The sequence below is a fragment of the Staurois parvus genome, unplaced genomic scaffold, assembly GCF_062004578.1.
Source record: "Staurois parvus isolate SC_StPar_1 unplaced genomic scaffold, SC_StPar_1.0 ptg001024l, whole genome shotgun sequence".
In the NCBI taxonomy this organism is placed as follows: domain Eukaryota; kingdom Metazoa; phylum Chordata; class Amphibia; order Anura; family Ranidae; genus Staurois; species Staurois parvus.
This window is the reverse complement of record NW_028318820.1, coordinates 178733-200979: the sequence shown is the minus strand read 5'-3', so window position 1 is coordinate 200979 and position 22247 is coordinate 178733. Positions and strand designations below refer to the sequence as shown.

At 39.3% G+C, this 22247-nt stretch overlaps 4 pseudogenes; all 4 read left to right on the top strand.

Moving 5' to 3' along the window:
- The first annotated feature begins 588 nt into the window (after window positions 1-588).
- Window positions 589-6442, top strand: LOC149441130 (legumain pseudogene; annotated as a pseudogene).
- Window positions 6443-10208: 3766 nt separating this feature from the next.
- LOC149441129 (legumain pseudogene) lies at window positions 10209-11126 on the top strand (annotated as a pseudogene).
- A 4820-nt stretch (window positions 11127-15946) lies between these two features.
- LOC149441128 (legumain pseudogene) lies at window positions 15947-20323 on the top strand (annotated as a pseudogene).
- Window positions 20324-20411: 88 nt separating this feature from the next.
- Window positions 20412-21369, top strand: LOC149441127 (legumain pseudogene; annotated as a pseudogene).
- Window positions 21370-22247: the final 878 nt, after the last annotated feature.

The window sequence follows — 22247 nt, the reverse complement described above, 5'->3', positions numbered from 1 at the left end:
CTACACTTAGTGCTGGTTGTCACACACAGTAGACACGATCGATTGCAGACGACTCCACACAGCGTTACTATTAAAACAGCATCTGAAAAGAAAGCGCCCACGGCAGACTAAATTGTGTCCTGCACATGCTCATTTATATCCGTGCATACATGCTGGAGAAGCATCTAGTTCTTGACTGTCATGTAATCCTTTAAAAATCTAATTACCCATTTAATTGTTTTTGAAATGTAATATATTTGTTTAAAATTAAGTCCCAATACTTGTGAAAGCAAATTTCAATGTGAACATGTTTCTGCAGTGATTTTTAGTTGTGTTAGACGTGCTTCTAGCACATCTGCTTTCTTAGATGGATTCCTGTATTGTGCCTAGTTCGTAAATTCGCTTTCACGTCTACTTGTTAGACGCTTTCTTTAGTAAAATGTCTTTGCCGTCTAAAAGTAGATGGACTCTGATGAAAAAGTAGACATTAGCCCACGGAAATGTACCTAGGCGCTGTCTAGATACATTAGTAAATCAGGGCCTCAGCATCCAATCACCTCACCTTTCATTATGTCACAATATATATTCTCTCTCTCATGCAGATCAACTATGTTTAACACAACCAAAAAGGTGAGCTAAAAAGGCTGCTAATAAAAAAAAGGAGGTTATTTGCAAAATTACCCACTCAGTTGGGCTCCCACTGGTAAATACATAAATACTGCATTTTACAATCCCTATTCGTGGGTCTCACTTGACATGAATTCACTTGGTCTATCCCTCACCAATTTGGCCTTAAGGCATTACAATATTTCCCATTATTAGACCCCAGACAAGCTACCGTCATCATAGAAGTTACACAAGTCTGCTTAATCCATAATTATTTTAGTTATAATGGTGAATTCTATATACAAATCCAAGGCACAGCTATGGGAGCCAATTTTGCTTCCTTGTATGCAAACTGGGCGATGGGCCTCTGGAAAGAAAAACTATATATGGAAAAACAGGTTGGCTGCAAATTGTTTTTGGGAGATATATAGATGACATTCTTGTCATCTGGGATGGTGCAGCTACATTAATAAACCTATTTGTGGAGCATTGCAACAGCAACCCTCATGACCTTTGCTTCACATATGTTTATGACCCCAATAGTTTGGCCTTTCTAGATCGATCTTGAAGTTAGTCACAATAGTGGGGTAATACAGGCCAGAAACTTCAAAGCCCACAGTGGGCATTCCTATATACACTATGACAGCTGCCATTTCCTCAAATGGATTAACATCCCTAAAAAGGGACAGTTCTGTTGGTTGTCATTGATTACATTGAAGAAAGCATAGCCCTAACAAAAAGACAAGTTTTCAGATGAGGGTTAGCCAACTGAACGAATAGAAAAAGTCAACTGATATTTAAACAGTAAACCTGAAAAAAAAAAAAAAAATATTAACAGCAGCAACCATTCTACTTGTTTCATTACCACATTTCACAATCAGCATGTTAAGATGGAAAGGGTACTATCCAAACATTGGAATATCCTACTAGAAGATATACACCTTAAAACCCTACTCCCTAATAAAGTCACCTACCAGAGGGCTCTAAACCTTAAAAAAAAAAAAAAAAAAAAAAAGAAGAAGAAAAAAAAGATAGCCCCCTACTCTTTCTACCACTGTGTCCAACTCTCAGTCCACTTGCCTTATCCCCCTTACAGGCATGTATCAATACCGTAAGACTGTGCAAGACCTGTTCCTTTGTCACCCATGGACAGAAGAATTTACTAAAAAAAAAAATGGTAAGACCTCTAAAATTTGACAATTTCTATAATTGCACCTCTGATTTTATTTAGTATACTGCCTATCTTGCCCATGCACTAAATTTTATGTGAGCCGAACCGTACGCAATGGACGGCTAATAGAGGAGGTGAATTCTATATACAAATCCAAGGCACAGCTATGGGAACCAGTTTTGCTCCTTTGTATGAAAACTGGGCGATGGGCCTCTGGAAAGAAACTATATATGGAAAAAACAGCTTGGCTGCAAATTTTTTTGGGGAGATATATAGATGACATTCTTGTCATCTGGGATGGCACAGCTACATTAATAAACCTATTTGTGGAACATTGCAACAGCAACCCTCATGACCTTTGCTTCACATATGTTTCTGACCCCAAAAACGTTTGGCCTTCCTAGATCTTGAAGTTAGTCACAATAGTGGGGTAATACAGGCCAGAAACTTCACAAAGCCCACATTGGGCAATTCCTATATACATGACGACAGCTGCCATTTCCCCAAATGGATTAACATCTTTTAAAAAAAAAAAAAAATGGACAATTTTGTTGGTTATACATTGATTACATTGAACACAGCATAGTCCTAAAAAACAAAACCAAGTGTTCAGCTGAAGGTTAGCCAACTGAACCAATAGAAAAAGTCTACAACCGATATTTACACCGTAAACCTGAAAAGGAAAAAAATTCCAAGAACAGCGACCATTCTACTTGTTTCATTACCACATTTCACAATCAGCATGTTCAGATGGAAAGGGTACTATCCAAACATTAGAATATCATATTAGAAGTTGCACAAATTACAACACTACTCCCTAATAAACCTAAAGTCACCTACCGGAGGGCTCCAAACCTTAAATAAAATAGCCCCCTAATCTTCCTCCCACTGTGTCCAACTCTGTCCATTTGCCTTATCCCCCTTACAGGCATGTATCAATACCGTAAGGCTCTGTGCAAGACCTGTTCCTTTGTCACCCATGGACAGAAGAATTTACTATATAAAAAAATGGTAAGACCGCCAAATTTGACAATTTCTATAATTGCTACTCTGATTTTATCTAGTATACTGCCTATCTTGCCCATGCACTCAGTTTTATCTGTGCCGAACCATACGTCATGGACGGCTAATAGAGGAGGGGAAAGACAAGACAAACAAACAGTGTTCCCGTACCCTTTGCAGAATATCATCACAAATCAACCATTGGACTTAAAGTCTGGGTGTTAGATCACATCCCCAAAACATTGCCAGAAGCTGAGCAATTCCATAGGTTGTGTCAGAGAAACCTTTTGGATTTACTCCCTGCATACTCTCTCACCAAGAGGTTTGAATGAAGAAATGGAAATTTCCACCATCATGTAGTTTGATACATATTTCAACCTATTATACACAAATTTATATTTCCATTTACATGAAAATGCAATTTTTTTGAAATTTCTGGGAAAATATGGGGGTGGCTGGTCCAATTGCGGCTACTTTTTTCCTCTACATACCAGTGAGTATATTAGGATTAGCAGGATACAGTTTTATTATATCTTATGTTTTTATATTATATTAGTTGTCTCACCTCTATTAAGGCTTAGGAAGTGTCCTGATTTTATATATGCTCAGAGTCTCGTAACTTATCCAACAGCATATGCATTTATTTTTGGGTTGTACAATTTACACCTTCTATGATGGTTGTTGCCATGGCTTAGCCCATTTGTATTATGTAATTTGCACAATTTATACAATTTATCATGGTTCATTTGCACTGCTCTCTTGTAATCCTTTATTATGAAGTATATTGCATATAGTCTCTGTACCTTTAAGAATGGCAGCCTTCAACTGACTTCACATCTTGTGTAAATAGCCGAAAATATTCCTCCTCCATCAGCTTGAGAAAAGAGCGTGCCTGTGACGAGACCTACAGTACGCATGCTCGTGAAACGCATGACGCTCTGATGTCATTACACCAATGTGAGCTCCAGCCCTCACTTCCGGGCACCACCATCTTGCCAGATCAGCCTGGAATAGTGATAGGAAGGATCACATTGTGATGACAGGACCACCACACTGAGGCGGTTTATCCCCGATGGACTAGATGCCATATTTCACCTACTTTCCTGCAAGTGGTTTTTAATTGTGTACAATAAATGTTTGTTTAATCTACACTTAGATGCTCTCTCTTTGGTTTATTGTAGTTGAAGCTGCATGATTTCCAAGTATAATATAGATCACTTTAGATAACTCAATGTCCTTACACTGAAGGGGGTCAGTTAAAGAACCAATATAACTTGTTTTTCATAGATATGGCGGCTATGGCCAACAACCAAACCTCCTTCACCCATGTCAAGGCTCACTTTCTTTGTTCTTACATTTCTAGTCATACTGGTGTCCCGGTGGCTGGTTTAGGACATTTGGGGGAGGACCAACACCATCAGGTGTGGAGCCAGGATCCCCGCTGGTGAGTATATAGGATTTATTATACATTAACTTGTGGTTTTTCACCCCCTCCCCTCCTAGCTCATGCACAGTTCATTTTCAGTCTGTTTTTTTCATATGAATCCTCATCAACTGTTCGAAATTTCGTCCCGATACCCAACATGCAGGATAAGACACTTTCAGCTATGGTCCGAAAAATGCATGTCGTTGCCGACACACTAATGATGCGAAAAACGAATGATCCAACTATCAACATGAATGTTAATTTGCTTTTCACCTCATCTGTGGCCTGCTTAAAGCGCATCTTCCCTGCATCAAAGCACCACAATTAAAAAAAACACAACCCAATTCATTTGTAATACTCAATATCTATCCAGGCCTCCATTTTTATTTTATTTTGTTGAGATGTCACAATCTGATGTCATTGCTGTGATAACACCCAGAGTGCAGACCACTGCAGGGGAGCAGGGTCCTGTTACTAAATGTAAGATGCTTCCAGTAACAATAATCCTCAGCCTTACTGTCCTAGCCACATCCATGCCCATGGATGACCCAGAGGTTGGATAGAAGCAGTGGGTGGTCCTGGTGGCTTGCTCCAATGGCTGATACAACTACACAGACATCAGTGCCAAGCCCATCAAATCATCAAGTAGATCATGGTGATTATGTATGATGATATTGCAGATAAGAGAATCCAACCAAGGGAATCATTAAAAATGAGCCCAACAGTATACATGTGTATGTGAGAGTGCTTAACCACTTCCTGTCCGGACACTTTTACCCCCTTCCTGTCCAAGGCAATTTTCAGCTTTCAGCGCTATCACACTTTGAATGACAATTGCGCGGTCATGCAATACTGTACCCATATGAATTTTTTACCATTTTTTTGAGACAGAAAGTTTTATTTTGGTGGCATTTATTCACCGCTGGGATTTTTATTTTTTTTACTATGTAAATGAAAAAGTCCAAAGATTTTGAAAAACCGTTTTTTTTAATAAAATTTTGCAAATAAATATTTCATCATAAATCTTGGCTAAAATTTATTCCGTTATTTTTTTAGTAAAAAAAAAAAAAAAATCCAAATTCGTTTAGAACCAAAAATTATAATTTAAAAACTTTTACATTTTTTATATTTTTTTTTTTACATACTGTCACCCTTGCAGTACAGTGTCACCATGGTGACACTGTACTACTTGTGGGGGGGCGATTTTTTTTTTTTTACACTGATTGCTTTTACACCCATATAGGATGTAAAAGCAATCATTTCTCTCTGTCTGCATTCTTGCAGTCATTGAGAAGTACTGAGTGAGCTGTGATTGGTCACAGCTTCTCACATGATACAAGGCTGTTGTGAATAGCCTTGTACCATGTGACCTCTGATCATTCACAGATTTCACACGTAGTAAGCAATGATGCCACAAGTGACATCTTGCTTACTACTTTGCATGTGATCACTGATTGGCCAATCAGTGATCACATGATCGTGACCTCGTACAGAGGTCCCGTCCGACAATCGGTGTTTCACTGGAGGACACAGCGGGCACCGGCTCCCAGGGAGCGCGTAGAACTAGAAAAGGAGGGGGTCATTTAGGAACGGCAACCCGCCCCTGGACTGCCACCGCCCTGCCGTTTATAAACAGCAGGCGGACGGCAAGAGGTTAAGGACTACACAAGAGAGGCGATGCAGAGGCGGTGAAGGGAAAAAAAAAAAAAAAAAAAGGATCTGGGAAGGTGATAAAGATATGGTCGTTAGGTCCACTCTTAATCAGCCTCATTGATCATGGAGCTCCGGGTCTGCTATCCTTTCCAAGTGATGACCTCCACATCGAAGAACTGAACAAGCCAGTTAAATATATGTACGATAACAAGACGTACAAAAAGATTGTTCAATACATCGAGACCTGTGAATCTGGCTCTATGAAAATCTACCCAACATTGAAGTTTATGCTACCATAGCCGCCAACCCTCATGAGTCCTCTTACAATGAGAAGCAATACCAATACCTCTGATCTTTAGAGTGTCAGCTGGATGGAAGACTACACAGTTTTACTGGTCAAGGCACACACTAATACCAGTCATGTGATGCAGTATTGGAACTGGACCATTTCAAGGAGGAAGGCGAGCCAGTTCCAGGGTAGTGCTAAATCAGTGGCTTCTTGCAAAACCCTGGAGCCAGTACACAATATGGACCTTATCCCTGGCCCAGCGGAGCCCATGGCCATCCTAAAAGAAGAAGTTCCTGGCCATCAACAATTAATTTGATTTTAATTCTAGTGATTCTATTTTTGTTTCTTATCCCTTATAATTATTTCTGTAATTGTTTTACATAAAAGATATGCCTAGCTACACTTAGTGCTGGTTGTCACACACAGTAGACGCGATAGATTGCCGACTTGCAGAGGACTCCGCACAGAGATTTACTATTAAAAAAGCATCTGAAAAGAAGCGCCCACGGCAGACAGCTAAATTGTGTCCTGCACATGCACATTTATATCCGTGCATACATGCTGGAGAAGCGTCTAGTTCTGGACTGTCAAGTATTCCTTTAAAAAACTATTTACCCATCTAAATTTTTTTTTGAAATGTAATATATTTGTTTAAAATTAAGTCCCAATACTTGTGAAAGCAAATTTCAATGTGAACATGTTTCTGCAGTGATTTTTCGCTGTGTTAGACATGCTTCTAGCACATCTGCTTTCTTAGATGGATTCCTGTATTGTGCCTAGTTAGTAAATTCGCTTTTGCTTTCTACTTGTTAGATGTTCTCTTTAGTAAGTGTCTTTGCCATCTAAAAGTAGACGGACTCTGATGAAAAGCAGACATTAGCCCACGGAAATGTACCTAGGCGCCGTCTAGATACATTAGTAAATCAGGGCCTCAGCATCCAATCACCTCACCTTTCATAATGTCACAATATATATTCTCTCTATCATGCAGATCAACTATGTTTAACACAACCAAAAAGGTGAGCTAAAGGCTATTATCCAATTAAAAAGGAGGTTATTTGCAAAAATTACCCACTCAGTTGGGCTCCCACTGGTAAATACATAAATCCTGCATTTTACAATCCCTATTCGTGGGTCTCACTTGACATGAATTCACTTTGTCTATCCCTCACCAATTTGGCCTTAAGGCATTACAATATTTCCCATTATTAGACCCCAAACAAGCTACCGTCATCATAGAAGTTACACAAGTCTGCTTAATCCATTATTATTTTAGTTATAATGGTGAATTCTATATACAAATCCAAGGCACAGCTATGGGAGCCAATTTTGCTCCCTTGTATGAAAACTGGGCAATGGGCCTCTGGAAAGAAAAACCATATATGGAAAAACAGCTTTGCTGCAAATTTTTTTTGGGAGATATATAGATGACATTCTTGTCATCTGGGATGGTGCAGCTACATTAATAAACCTATTTGTGGAGCATTGCAACAGCAACCCTCATGACCTTTGATTCACATATGTTTCTGACCCCAATAGTTTGGCCTTCCTAGATCTTGAAGTTAGTCACAATAGTGGGGTAATACAGGCCAGAAACTTTAAAGCCCACAGTGGACATTCCTATATACACTATGACAGCTGCCATTTCCCCAAATGGATTAACATCCTTAAAAAAAAAATTACAGTTCTGTTGGTTGTACATTGATTACATTGAACAAAGCATAGCCCTAACAAAAAAAAAAAAAAAAAAATACATGTTTTCAGATGAGGGTTAGCCAACTGAACCAATATAAAAAGTCAACAAATGGATATTTAAACCTTAAACCTGAAAAAAAAAAAAAAAAAATACCAAGAACAGCAACCATTCTACTTGTTTCATTACCACATTTCACAATTCACCATGTTAAGATGGAAAGGGTACTATCCAAACATTGGAATATCCTACTAGAAGATCTACACCTTAAGACCCTACTCCCTAACAAAAAGTCACCTACCGGAGGGCTCCAAACCTTAAAAACAAAATAGTCCACAGTAAAATTCATCCCATTATGTTTAAACTCAGTCCACTTGCCTTATCCCCCTTACCGGCATGTATCGATACCGTAAGGCTCTGTGCAAGACCTGTTCCTTTGTCACCCATGGACAGAAGAAGATTTTGCTATAAAAAAAAAAAATAGTAAGACCTCCAAATTTGACCATTTCTATAATTGCTCCTCTGATTTTATCTAGTATACTGCCTATCTTACCTATGCGCTAAATTTTATGTGGGCCGAACCATACGCCATGGACGGCTAATAGAGGAGGGGAAAGACAAGACAAACAGTGTTCCCGTACACTTTGCAGAATATCACCACAAAATCAACCATTGGACTTCAAGTCTGGGTGTTACATCACATCCCCAAAACATTGCCAGAGGCTGAGCGATTCCACAGGTTGTGTGTCAGAGAAACCTTTTAACATTTACTCCCTGCATACTCTCCCCCCAAGGGGTATGAATGAAGAATTGAAAATTTCCACCATCATGTAGTTTGATACATATTTCAACCTACTATACACAAATTTATTTTTCTGTTTATATGAAAATTGAATTTAGAAATTTCTGGGAAAATATGGGGGTGGCTGGTCCAATCAGTGATTTTATTCCTCAATATACCAGTGAGTATATTAGGATTAGCATGATACAGTTTTATTATATCTTATGTTTTTATATTCTATTAGTTGTCTCACCTCTATTAAGGCTTAGGAAGTGTCCTGATTTTATATATGCTCAGAGTCTCGTAACTTATCTAACAGCATATGCATTTATTTTTGGGTTGTACAATTTACACCTTCTATGATGGTTGTTGCCATGGCTTAGCCCATTTTTAATTGTTTATGTCATTTGCACAATTTATCATGGTTTATTTGCACTGCTCTTGTAATCCTTTATTATGAAGTATATTGCATATAGTCCCTGTCCCTTTAAGAATGGCAGCCTTCAACTGACTTCACATCTTGTGTAAATAGCCGAAAATATTCCTCCATCAGCTTGACAAAAAAGAGCGTGCCTGTGACGAGACCTACAGTGCACATGCTCGTGAAACGCATAACGACGCTCTGATGTAATTACACCAATGTGAGCTCCAGCCCTCACTTCCGGGCACCACCATCTTGCCGGATCAGCCTGGAATAGTGATAGGGAGGATCTGGTTACTACACATTGCGATGACAGGACCTTCACACTGAGGCGGTTTATCCCCGATGGACTAGATGCCATATTTCACCTGCTTTCCTGCAAGTGGGTTTTAATTGTGTACAATAAATGTTTGTTTCATGCACTCTTTTGTTTATTGTAGTTGAAGCTGCATGATTTCCAAGTATAATATAGATCACTTTAGATAACTCAATGTCTTTACACTGAAGGGGGTCAGTTAAAGAACCAATATAACTTGTTTTTCATAGATATGGCGGCTATGGCCAACAACCAAGCCTCCTTCACCCGTGTCAAGGCTCACTTGCTTTGTTCTTACATTTCTAGTCATACTGGTGTCCCAGAGGCTGGTTTAGGATATTTGGGGGGATGACCAACACCATCAGGTGTGGAGCCAGGATCCCCGCTGGCGAGTATATAGGATTTCTTATTATACATTAACTTCTTGTGGTTTTTCACCCCCTCCCCTCCCAGCTCATGCACAGTTCATGCACAGTTCATTTTCAGTCTGTTTTTTTCATATGAATCCCCATCGACTGTTCGAAATTCGGTCCCGATACCCAACATGCAGGATAAGGCACTTTCAGCTATGGTCCGAAAAAATGCATGTTGTTGCCGACACACTAATGATGTGAAAAACGAATGATCAAACTATCAACATGAATGTTAAATTGCTTTTCAGCTCATCTGTGGCCTGCTTAAAAGCGCATCTTCCCTGCATCAAAGCACCACAATTAAAAACACAACCCAATTCATTTTTAATACTCAATATCTATCCAGGCCTCCATTTTTATTTTATTTTGTTGAGATGTCACAATCTGATCTCATTGCTGTGATAACACCCAGAGTGCAGACCGCTGCAGGGGAGCAGGGTCCTGCTACTAGATGTAAGATGCTTCCAGTAACAATAATCCTCAGCCTTACTGTCCTAGCCACATCCATGCCCATGGATGATCCAGAGGTTGGATAGAAGCAGTGGGTGGTCCTGGTGGCTTGCTGCAATGGCTGCTACAGCTACAGACATCAGTGCCAAGCTTATCAAATCAAGTAGATCATGGTGATTATGTATGATGATATTGCAGATAATGAAGAGAATCCAACCAAAGGAATCATTAAAAATGAGCCCAACAGTATACATGTGTATGTGAGAGTGCTTAAGGACTACACAAAAGGCGATGCAGAGGCGGTGAAGGGAAAAAAGGATCTGGGAAGGTGATAAAGATATGGTCGTTAGGTCCACTCTCTTAATCAGCCTCATTGATCATGGAGCTCCGGGTCTGCTATCCTTTCCAAGTGATGACCTCCACATCGAAGAACTGAACAAGCCAGTTAAATATATGTACGATAACAAGATGTACAAAAAGATTGTTCTATACATAGAGACCTGTGAATCTGGCTCCATGAAAATCATCTACCCAACATTGAAGTTTATGCTACCATAGCCGCCAACCCTCATGAGTCCTCTTACACTGAGAAGCAAGACCGATACCTCGGTGATCTTTACAGTGTCAGCTGGATGGAAGACTACACAGTTTTACTGGTCAAGGCACACACTAATACCAGTCATGTGATGCAGTATTGGAACTGGACCATTTCAAGGAGGAAGGCGAGCCAGTTCCAGGGTAGCGCTAAATCCGTGGCTTCTTACAAAACCCTGGAGCCGGTACACAATATGGACCTTATCCCTGGCCCAGCAGAGCCCATGGCCACCATAAAGAAGAAGTTCCTGGCCATTAACAATTTTATTTTAATTCTAGGGATTCTATTTTTGTTTCTTATCCCTTATAATTTCTGTAATTGTTTTACATAAAAGATATGCCTAGCTACACTTAGTGCTGGTTGTCACACACAGTAGACACGATCGATTGCAGAGGACTCCACACAGCGTTACTATTAAAACAGCATCTGAAAAGAAAGCGCCCACGGCAGACAGCTAAATTGTGTCCTGCACATGCTCATTTATATCCGTGCATACATGCTGGAGAAGCGTCTAGTTCTTGACTGTCATGTATTCCTTTAAAAAATATTTTTTACCCATTTAATTTTTTTTTTAAATGTAATATTGTTTAAAGTGAAGTCCCAATATTTGTGAAAGCAAATTTCAATGTGAACATGTTTCTGCAGTGATTTTTCATTGTGTTAGACGTGCTTCTAGGATGTCTGCTCTCTTAGATGGATTCCTGTATTGTGCCTAGTTCGTAAATTCGCTTTTGCGTCTACTTGTTAGATGCTTTCTTTAGTAAAATATCTTTGCCGTCTAAAAGTAGACAGATTAATGAAAAGTAGACATTAGCCCACGGAAATGTACCTAGGTACTGTCTAGATACATTAGTAAATCAGGGCCTCAGCATCCATCAACCACCTCACCTTTCATAATGTCACAATAAATATTCTCTCTCTCTCATGCAGATCAACTATGTTTAACACAACCAAAATGCGAGCCAAAAAAGGCAGCTTTCCAATTAAAAAAGGTTATTTGCAAAAATTACCTACTCAGGGATTGTAAAATGCAGATTTACTTACCAGTGAGAGCCCAACTATTTGTGGGTCTCACTTGACATGAATTCACTGTCTTTCCCTCACCAAATTTGGCCTTAAGGCATTACAATATTTCCCATTATTAGACCCCAAACAAGCTACCATCATCATAGAAGTTACACAAGTCTGCTTAATCCATAATTATTTTAGTTATAATGGTGAATTCTATATACAAATCCAAGGCACAGCTATGGGAGCCAATTTTGCTCCCTTGTATGCAAACTGGGCGATGGGCCTCTGGAAAGAAAAACTATATGGAAAAAAACTTGGCTACAAATTTCTTTTGGGAGATATATAGATGACATTCTTGTCATCTGGGATGGCGCAGCTACATTAATAAACCTATTTGTGGAGCATTGCAACAGCAACCCTCATGACCTTTGCTTCACATATGTTTCTGACCCCAATAGTTTGGCCTTCCTAGATTGATCTTGAAGTTAGTCACAATAGTGGGGTAATATAGGCCAGAAACTTCACAAAGCCCACAGTGGGCAATTCCTATATACACTGTGACAGCTGCCATTTCCCCAAATGGATTAACATCCCTAAAAAGGGACAGTTCTGTTGGTTGTACATTGATTACATTGAACAAAGCATAGCCCTAACAAAAAGACAAGTTTTCAGATGAGGGTTAGCCAACTGAACGAATAGAAAAAGTCAACTGATATTTAAACAGTAAACCTGAAAAAAAAAAAAAAAAAAAAAAAAATATTAACAGCAGCAACCATTCTACTTGTTTCATTACCACATTTCACAATCAGCATGTTAAGATGGAAAGGGTACTATCCAAACATTGGAATATCCTACTAGAAGATATACACCTTAAAACCCTACTCCCTAATAAAGTCACCTACCAGAGGGCTCCAAACCTTAAAAAAAGAAGAAAAAAAAAAAAAAAAAAAAGATAGCCCCCTACTCTTTCTACCACTGTGTCCAACTCTCAGTCCACTTGCCTTATCCCACTTACAGGCATGTATCAATACCGTAAGGCTGTGCAAGACCTGTTCCTTTGTCACCCATGGACAGAAGAATTTACTATAAAAAAAAAAAAATGGTAAGACCTCTAAAATTTGACAATTTCTAAAAAAAAAAAAAAAAAAAAATAGCCCCCTACTCTTCCTCCCACTGTGTCCAACTCAGTCCACTTGCCTTATCCACCTTACTGGCATGTATCAATACCGCGAGTCTCTGTGCAAGATCTGTTCCTTTGTCACCCATGGACAGAAGAATTTACTATAAAAAAAATGGTAAGACCTCCAAAATTTGACAATTTCTATAATTGCACCTCTGATTTTATTTAGTATACTGCCTATCTTGCCCATGCACTAAATTTTATGTGGGCCGAACCATACGCTATGGACGGCTAATAGGAGGAGGTGAATTCTATATACAAATCCAAGGCACAGCTATGGGAACCAGTTTTGCTCCTTTGTATGAAAACTGGGCGATGGGCCTCTGGAAAGAAACTATATATGGAAAAAACAGCTTGGCTGCAAATTTTTTTGGGGAGATATAGATGACATTCTTGTCATCTGGGATGGTGCAGCTACAATAATAAACCTATTTGTGGAACATTGCAACAGCAACCCTCATGACCTTTACTTCACATATGTTTCTGACCCCAAAAACGTTTGGCCTTCCTAGATCTTGAAGTTAGTCACAATAGTGGGGTAATACAGGCCAGAAACTTCACAAAGCCCACAGTGGGCAATTCCTATATACATGACGACAGCTGCCATTTCCCCAAATGGATTAACATCTTTAAAAAAAAAAAAAAAAAAAAAAAAAAAGGACAATTTTGTTGGTTATACATTGATTACATTGAACACAGCATAGTCCTAAAAAACAAAAACCAAGTGTTCAGCTGAGGGTTAGCCAACTGAACCAATAGAAAAAGTCTACAACCGATATTTAAACCGTAAACCTGAAAGGAAAAAAAATTCCAAGAACAGCGACCAGTCTACTTGTTTCATTACCACATTTCACAATCAGCATGTTCAGATGGAAAGGGTACTATCCAAACATTGGAATATCATATTAGAAGTTGCACAAATTACAACACTACTCCCTAATAAACCTAAAGTCACCTACCGGAGGGCTCCAAACCTTAAATAAAATAGCCCCCTAATCTTTCTCCCACTGTGTCCAACTCTGTCCATTTGCCTTATCCCCCTTACAGGCATGTATCAATACCGTAAGGCTCTGTGCAAGACCTGTTCCTTTGTCACCCATGGACAGAAGAATTTACTATATAAAAATGGTAAGACCTCCAAATTTGACAATTTCTTTAATTGCTACTCTGATTTTATCTAGTATACTGCCTATCTTGCCCATGAACTCAATTTTATCTGGGCCGAACCATACGTCATGGACGACTAATAGAGGGGAAAGACAAGACAAACAAACAGTGTTCCCGTACCCTTTGCAGAATATCATCACAAATCAACCATTGGACTTCAAGTCTGGGTGTTAGATCACATCCCCAAAACATTGCCAGAAGCTGAGCAATTCCATAGGTTGTGTCAGAGAAACCTTTTGGATTTACTCCCTGCATACTCTCTCACCAAGAGGTTTGAATGAAGAAATGGAAATTTCCACCATCATGTAGTTTGATACATATTTCAACCTATTATACACAAATTTATATTTCCATTTACATGAAAATTCAATTTTTTAGAAATTTCTGGGAAAATATGGGGGTGGCTGGTCCATTTGGGGCTACTTTTTTCCTCTACATACCAGTGAGTATATTAGGATTAACAGGATATAGTTTTATTATATCTTATGTTTTTATATTATATTAGTTGTCTCACCTCTATTAAGGCTTAGGAAGTGTCCTGATTTTATATATGCTCAGAGTCTCGTAACTTATCTAACAGCATATGCATTTATTTTTGGGTTGTACAATTTACACCTTCTATGATGGTTGTTGCCATGGCTTAGCCCATTTGTATTATGTAATTTGCACAATTTATACAATTTATCATGGTTTATTTGCACTGCTCTCTTGTAATCCTTTATTATGAAGTATATTGCATATAGTCCCTGTCCCTTTAAGAATGGCAGCCTTCAACTGACTTCACATCTTGTGTAAATAGCCAAAAATATTCCTCCTCCATCAGCTTGACAAAGGAGCGTGCCTGTGACGAGACCTACAGTGCGCATGCTCGTGGAACGCATCACAACGCTCTGATGTCATTACACCAATGTGAGCTCCAGCCCTCACTTCCGGGCACCACCATCTTGCCGGATCAGCCTGGAATAGTGATAGGGAGGATCTGGTTACTACACATTGTGATGACAGGACCTTCACACTGAGGCGGTTTATCCCCGATGGACTAGATGCCATATTTCACCTGCTTTCCTGCAAGTGGGTTTTAATTGTGTACAATAAATGTTTGTTTCATCTACACTTAGATGCACTCTCTTCTTTGGTTTATTGTAGTTAAAGCTGAATAATTTCCAAGTAAAATATAGATCACTTTAGAGAACTCAATGTCCTTACACTGAAGGGGGTCAGTTAAAGAACCAATATAACGGGTTTTTCATAGGATATGGCGGCTATGGCCAACAACCAAGCCTCCTTCACCCATGTCAAGGCTCACTTGCTTTGTTCTTACATTTCTAGTCATACAGGTGTCCCGGAGGCTGGTTTAGGATATTTTGGGGAAGGACCAACACCATCAGGTGTGGAGCCAGGATCCCCGCTGGTGAGTATATATGATTTCTTATTATACATTAACTTGTGGTTTTTCACCCCCTCCCCTCCTAGCTCATGCACAGTTTGTTTTCAGTGTGTTTTTTTCATATGAATCCCCATCAACTGTTTGAAATTCTGTCCCGATTTCCACCATGCAAGATAAGGCACTTTTAGCTATGGTCCGAAAATTGCATGTCGTTGCACACACACTAATAATGCGAAAAAACGAATGATCCAACTATCAACATGAATGTTAATTTGCTTTTCAGCTCATCTGTGGCCTGCTTAAAGCGCATCTTCCCTGCATCAAAAGCACCACAATTAAAAAAACACAACCCAATTAATTTGTAATACTCAATATCTATCCAGGCCTCCATTTTTATTTTATTGAGATGTCACAATCTGATCTCATTGCTGTGATAACACCCAGAGTGCAGACCGCTGCAGGGGAGCAGGGTCCTGTTACTAAATGTAAGATGCTTCCTGTAACAATAATTCTCAGCCTTACTGTCCTAGCCATATCTATGCCCATGGATGACCCAGCGGTTGGATAGAAGCAGTGGGTGGTCCTGGTGGCTTGCTCCAATGGCTGCTACAGCTACAGACATCAGTGCCAAGCTTATCAAATCAAGTAGATCATGGTGATTATGTATGATGATATTGCAGATAATGAAGAGAATCCAACCAAAGGAATCATTAAAAATGGGCCCAACAGTATACATGTGTATGTGAGAGTGCTTAAGGACTACACAAGAGAGGCGATGAATTGAAAAAAAAAAAAAAAAAAAAAAAAAGAAGGATCTGGGAAGGTGATAAAGATATGGTCGTTAGGTCCACTCTCTTAATCAGCCTCATTGATCATGGAGCTCTGGGTCTGCTATCCTTTCCAAGTGATGACCTCCACATCGAAGAACTGAACAAGCCAGTTAAATATATGTATGATAACAAGATGTACAAAAAGATTGTTCTATACATAGAGACCTGTGAATCTGGCTCCATGAAAATCATCTACCCAACATTGAAGTTTCTGCTACCATAGCCACCAACCCTCATGAGTCCTTTTACACTGAGAAGACCGATACCTCAGTGATCCTTACAGAGTCAGCTGGATGGAAGACTACACAGTTTTACTGGTCAAGGCACACACTAATACCAGTTATGTGATGCAGTATTAGAACTGGACCATTTCAAGAGGAAGGCGAGCCAGTTTCAGGGTAGCGCTAAATCAGTGGCTTCTTGCAAAACCCTGGAGCCGGTACACAATATGGACCTTATCCCTGGCCCAGCAGAGCCCATGGCCACCCTAAAGAAGAAATTCCTGGCCATTAACAATTTTATTTTAATTCTAGTGATTCTATTTTTGTTTCTTATCCCTTATAATTATTTCTGTAATTGTTTTACATAAAAGATATGCCTAGCTACACTTAGTGCTGGTTGTCACACACCGTAGACGCGATAGATTGCAGACTTGCAGAGGACTCCACACAGAGATTTACTATTAAAAACAGCGTCTGAAAAGAAAGCGCCCACGGCAGACAGCTAAATTGTGTCCTGCACATGCTCATTTATATCCGTGCATACAAGCTGGAGAAGAATCTAGTTCTTGACTGTCATTTATTTCTTTAAAAAAATATTTTACCCATTGAATTTTTTGAAATGTAATGTTTAAAGTGAAGTCCCAATATTTGTGAAAGCAAATTCCAATGTGAACATGTTTCTGCAGTGATTTTTCGTTGTGTTAGACGTGCTTCTAGCACATCTGCTTTCTTAGATGGATTCCTGTATTGTGCCTAGTTAGTAAATTCACTTTTGCGTCTACTTGTTAAACGCTTTTAGTAAAATGTCTTTTCATTAGAGTCCGTCTACTTTTAGATGGCAAAGTAGACATTAGCCCACGGAAATGTACCTAGGCACCGTCTAGATACATTAGTAAATTAGGGCCTCAGCATCCAATCACCTCACCTTTCATTATGTCACAATATATATTCTCTCTCTCATGCAGATCAACTATGTTTAACACAACCAAAAAGGTGAGCCAAAGGCTGTTATCCAATTAAAAAGGAGGTTATTTGCAAAAATTACCCACTCAGTTGGGCTCCCACTGGTAAATACATAAATCCTGCATTTTACAATCCCTATTTGTGGGTCTCACTTGACATGAATTCACTTTGTCTATCCCTCACCAATTTGGCCTTAAGGCATTACAATATTTCCCATTATTAGACCCCAAACAAGCTACCGTCATCATAGAAGTTACACAAGTCTGCTTAATCCATAATTATTTTAGTTATAATGGTGAATTCTATATACAAATCCAAGGCACAGCTATGGGAACCAATTTTGCTCCCTTGTATAAAAAAATTGGGCGATGGGCCTCTGGAAAGAAAAACTACATATGGAAAAAAACTTTTGCTGCTAATTTTTTTGGGAGATATATTGATGACATTCTTGTCATCTGGGATGGCACAGCTACATTAATAAACCTATTTGTGGAGCATTGCAACAGCAACCCTCATGACCTTTGCTTGGCATATGTTTATGACCCCAATAGTTTGGCCTTCCTAGATCGATCTTGAAGTTAGTCACAATAGTGGGGTAATACAGGCCAGAAACTTCACAAAGCCCACATTGGGCAATTCCTATATACGACAGCTGCCATTTCCCCAAATGGATTAACATCCCTAAAAAAGGGACAGTTCTGTTGGTTGTACATTGAAGGAAGCATAGCCCTAACAAAAAAAATAAAAAAAAAACAAGTTTTCAGATGAGGGTTAGCCAACTGAACCAATAGAAAGTCTACAAACTGATATTTAAACCGTAAACCTGAAAAGAAAAAAAATACCAAGAACAGCGACCATTCTACTTGTTTCATTACTACATTTCACAATCAGCATGTTAAGATGGAAAGGGTACTAAGCATTGGAATATCCTACTAGAAGATCTACACCTTAAGACCCCACTCCCTAATAAAGTCACCTACCGGAGGGATCCAAACCTTAAAAACAAAAAAAATAGCCCGCTAATCTTCCTCCCACTGTGTCCAACTCAGTCCACTTGCCTTATCCCCCTTACCGGCATGTATCAATACTGTAAGGCTCTGTGCAAGACCTGTTCCTTTGTCACCCATGGACAGAGGAATTTACTATAAAAAAAATGGTAAGACCTCCAAATTAGACACTCTATAATTGCTTCTCTGATTTTATCTAGTATACTGTCTATCTTGCCCATACACTAAATTTTATCTGGGCCGAACTATACGCCATTGACGGCTAATAGAGGAGGGGAAAGACAAGACAGTGTTCCTGTACACTTTGCAGAATATCACCACAAATCAACCATCGGATATAAAGTCTGGGTGTTCGATCACATCCCCAAAACATTGCCAGAGGCTGAGCGATTCCATAGGTTGTGTGTCAGAGAATCCTTTTGGATTTACTCCCTGCATACTCGCTCTTCAAGGGGTTTGAATGAAGAATTGGAAATTTCCACCATCATGTAGTTTGATATATATTTTAACCTACTATACATAAAATTTATTTTTTCCATTTACATGAAAATTGAATTTAGAAATTTCTGGGAAAATATGGGGGTGGCTGGTCCAATTGGGGTGACTTTTTTCCTCGACATACCAGTGAGTATATTAGGATTAGCAGGATACAGTTTTATTATATCTTATGTTTTTATATTATATTAGTTGTCTCACCTCTATTAAGGCTTAGGAAGTGTCCTGATTTTATATATGCTCAGAGTCTTGTAACTTATCTCACAGCATATGCATTTATTTTTGGGTTGTACAATTTACACCTTCTATGATGGTTGTTGCCATGGCTTAGCCCACTTTTATTTATGTAATTTGCACAATTTATACAATTTATCATGGTTTATTTGCACTGCTCTCTTGTAATCCTTTATTATGAAGTATATTGCATATAGTCCCTGTCCCTTTAAGAATGGCAGCCTTCAACTGACTTCACATCTTGTGTAAATAGCCGAAAATATTCCTCCTCCATCAGCTTGACAAAAGAGCGTGCCTGTGACGAGACCTACAGTACACATGCTCGTGAAATGCATTGCGACGCTTTGATGTCATTACACCAATGTGAGCTCCAGCCCTCGCTTCTGGGCACCACCATCTTGCCGGATCAGCCTGGAATAGTGATAGGGAGGATCTGGTTACTACACATTGTGATGACAGGACCTTCACAGTGAGGCAGTATATTGTAGTTGAAGCTGCATGATTTCCAAGTATAATATAGATCACTTTAGATAACTCAATGTCCTTACACTGAAGGGGGTCAGTTAAAAGAACCAATATAACTTGTTTTTCATAGATATGGTGGCTATGGCCAACAACCAAGCCTCCTTCACCCATGTCAAGGCTCACTTGCTTTGTTCTTACATTTCTAGTCATACTGGTGTCCCGGAGGCTGGTTTAGGACATTTGGGGGAGGACCAATGCCATCAGGTGTAGAGCAAGGATCCTGGCTGGTGAGTATATATGATTTATTATACATTAACTTCTTTTGGTTTTTCACCCCCTCCCCTCCTAGCTCATGCACAGTTCATTTTCAGGGTTTTTTTTCATATGAATCCCCCATCAACTGTTCAAAATTTGGTCCCTATTCCCAACATGCAGGATAAGGCACTTTCAGCTATGGCCTGAAAATTGCATGTCGTTGCAGACACACTAATGATGCAAAAAACAAAAAATGATCCAACTATCAACATGAATGTTAATTTGCTTTTCAGCTCATCTGTGGCCTGCTTAAAGCGCATCTTCCCTGCATCAAAGCACCACAATTAAAAAACACAACCCAATATCTATCCAGGCCTCCATTTTTATTTTATTTTGTTGAGATGTCACAATCTGATCTCATTGCTGTGATAACACCCAGAGTGCAGACCGCTGCAGGGGAGCAGGTTCCTGCTACTAGATGTAAGATGCTTCCTGTAACAATAATCCTCAGCCTTACTGTCCTAGCCATATCCATGCCCATGGATGACCCAGAGGTTGGATAGAAGCAGTGGGTGGTCCTGGTGGCTTGCTCCAATGGCTGCTACAACTACAGACATCAGTGCCAAGCCTATCAAATCAAGTAGATCATGGTGATGATGTATGATGATATTGCAGATAATGAAGAGAATCCAACCAAGGGAATCATTAAAAATGGGCCCAACAGTATACATGTGTATGTTAGAGTTCTTAAGGTCTACACAAAAGAGGCGATGCAGAGGCGGTGAAGGAAGAAAAAAAAAAAAAAAAAAAAAAGGATCTGGAAAGGTGATAAAGATATGGTCGTTAGGTCCACTCTTAATCAGCCTCATTGATCAGCCTCATTGATCATGGAGCTACAGGTCTGCTATCCTTTCCAAGTGATGACCTCCACATCGAAGAACTGAACAAGCCAGTCAAATATATGTACGATAACAAGATGTGCAAAAAGATTGTTCTATACATAGAGACCTGTGAATCTGGCTCCATGAAAATCATCTACCCAACATTGAAGTTTATGCTACCATAGCCGCCAACCCTCATGAGTCCTCTTACACTGAGAAGCAAGACTGATACCTCGGTGATCTTTAGTGTCAGCTGGATGGAAGACTACACAGTTTTACTGGTCAAGGCACACACTAATACCTGTCATGTGATGCAGTATTGGAACTGGACCATTTCAAGATGAAGGCAAACCAGTTCCAGGGTAGCGCTAAATCAGTGGCTTCTTGCAAAACCCTGGAGCCGGTACACAATATGGACCTTATCCCTGGCCCAGCAGAGCCCATGGCCATCCTAAAAGAAGAAATTCCTGACCATTAACAATTTGATTTTAATTCTAGTGATTCTATTTTTGTTTCTTATCCCTCATAATTATTTCTGTAATGTTTTACATAAAAGATATGCCTAGCTACACTTAATGCTGGTTGTCACACACCGTAGACACGATCGATTGCAGACGACTCCACACAGCGTTACTATTAAAACAGCATCTGAAAAGAAAGCGCCCACGGCAGACTAAATTGTGTCCTGCACATGCTCATTTATATCCGTGCATACATGCTGGAGAAGAGTCTAGTTCTTGACTGTCATGTAATCCTTTAAAAATCTAATTACCCATTTAATTTTTTTTGAAATGTAATATATTTGTTTAAAATTAAGTCCCAATACTTGTGAAAGCAAATTTCAATGTGAACATGTTTCTGCAGTGATTTTTCGTTGTGTTAGACGTGCTTCTAGCACATCTGCTTTCTTAGATGGATTCCTGTATTGTGCCTAGTTCGTAAATTCGCTTTCACGTCTACTTGTTAGACGCTTTCTTTAGTAAAATGTCTTTGCCGTCTAAAAGTAGATGGACTGATGAAAAAGTAGACATTAGCCCACGGAAATGTACCTAGGCGCTGTCTAGATACATTAGTAAATCAGGGCCTCAGCATCCAATCACCTCACCTTTCATAATGTCACAATATATATTCTCTCTCATGCAGATCAACTATGTTTAACACAACCAAAAAGGTGAGCTAAAAAGGCTGCTATCTAATTAAAAAGGAGGTTATTTGCAAAATTACCCACTCATTTGGGCTCCCACTGGTAAATACATAAATACTGCATTTTACAATCCCTATTCGTGGGTCTCACTTGACATGAATTCACTTTATATGTCTATCCCTCACCAATTTGGCCTTAAGGCATTACAATAT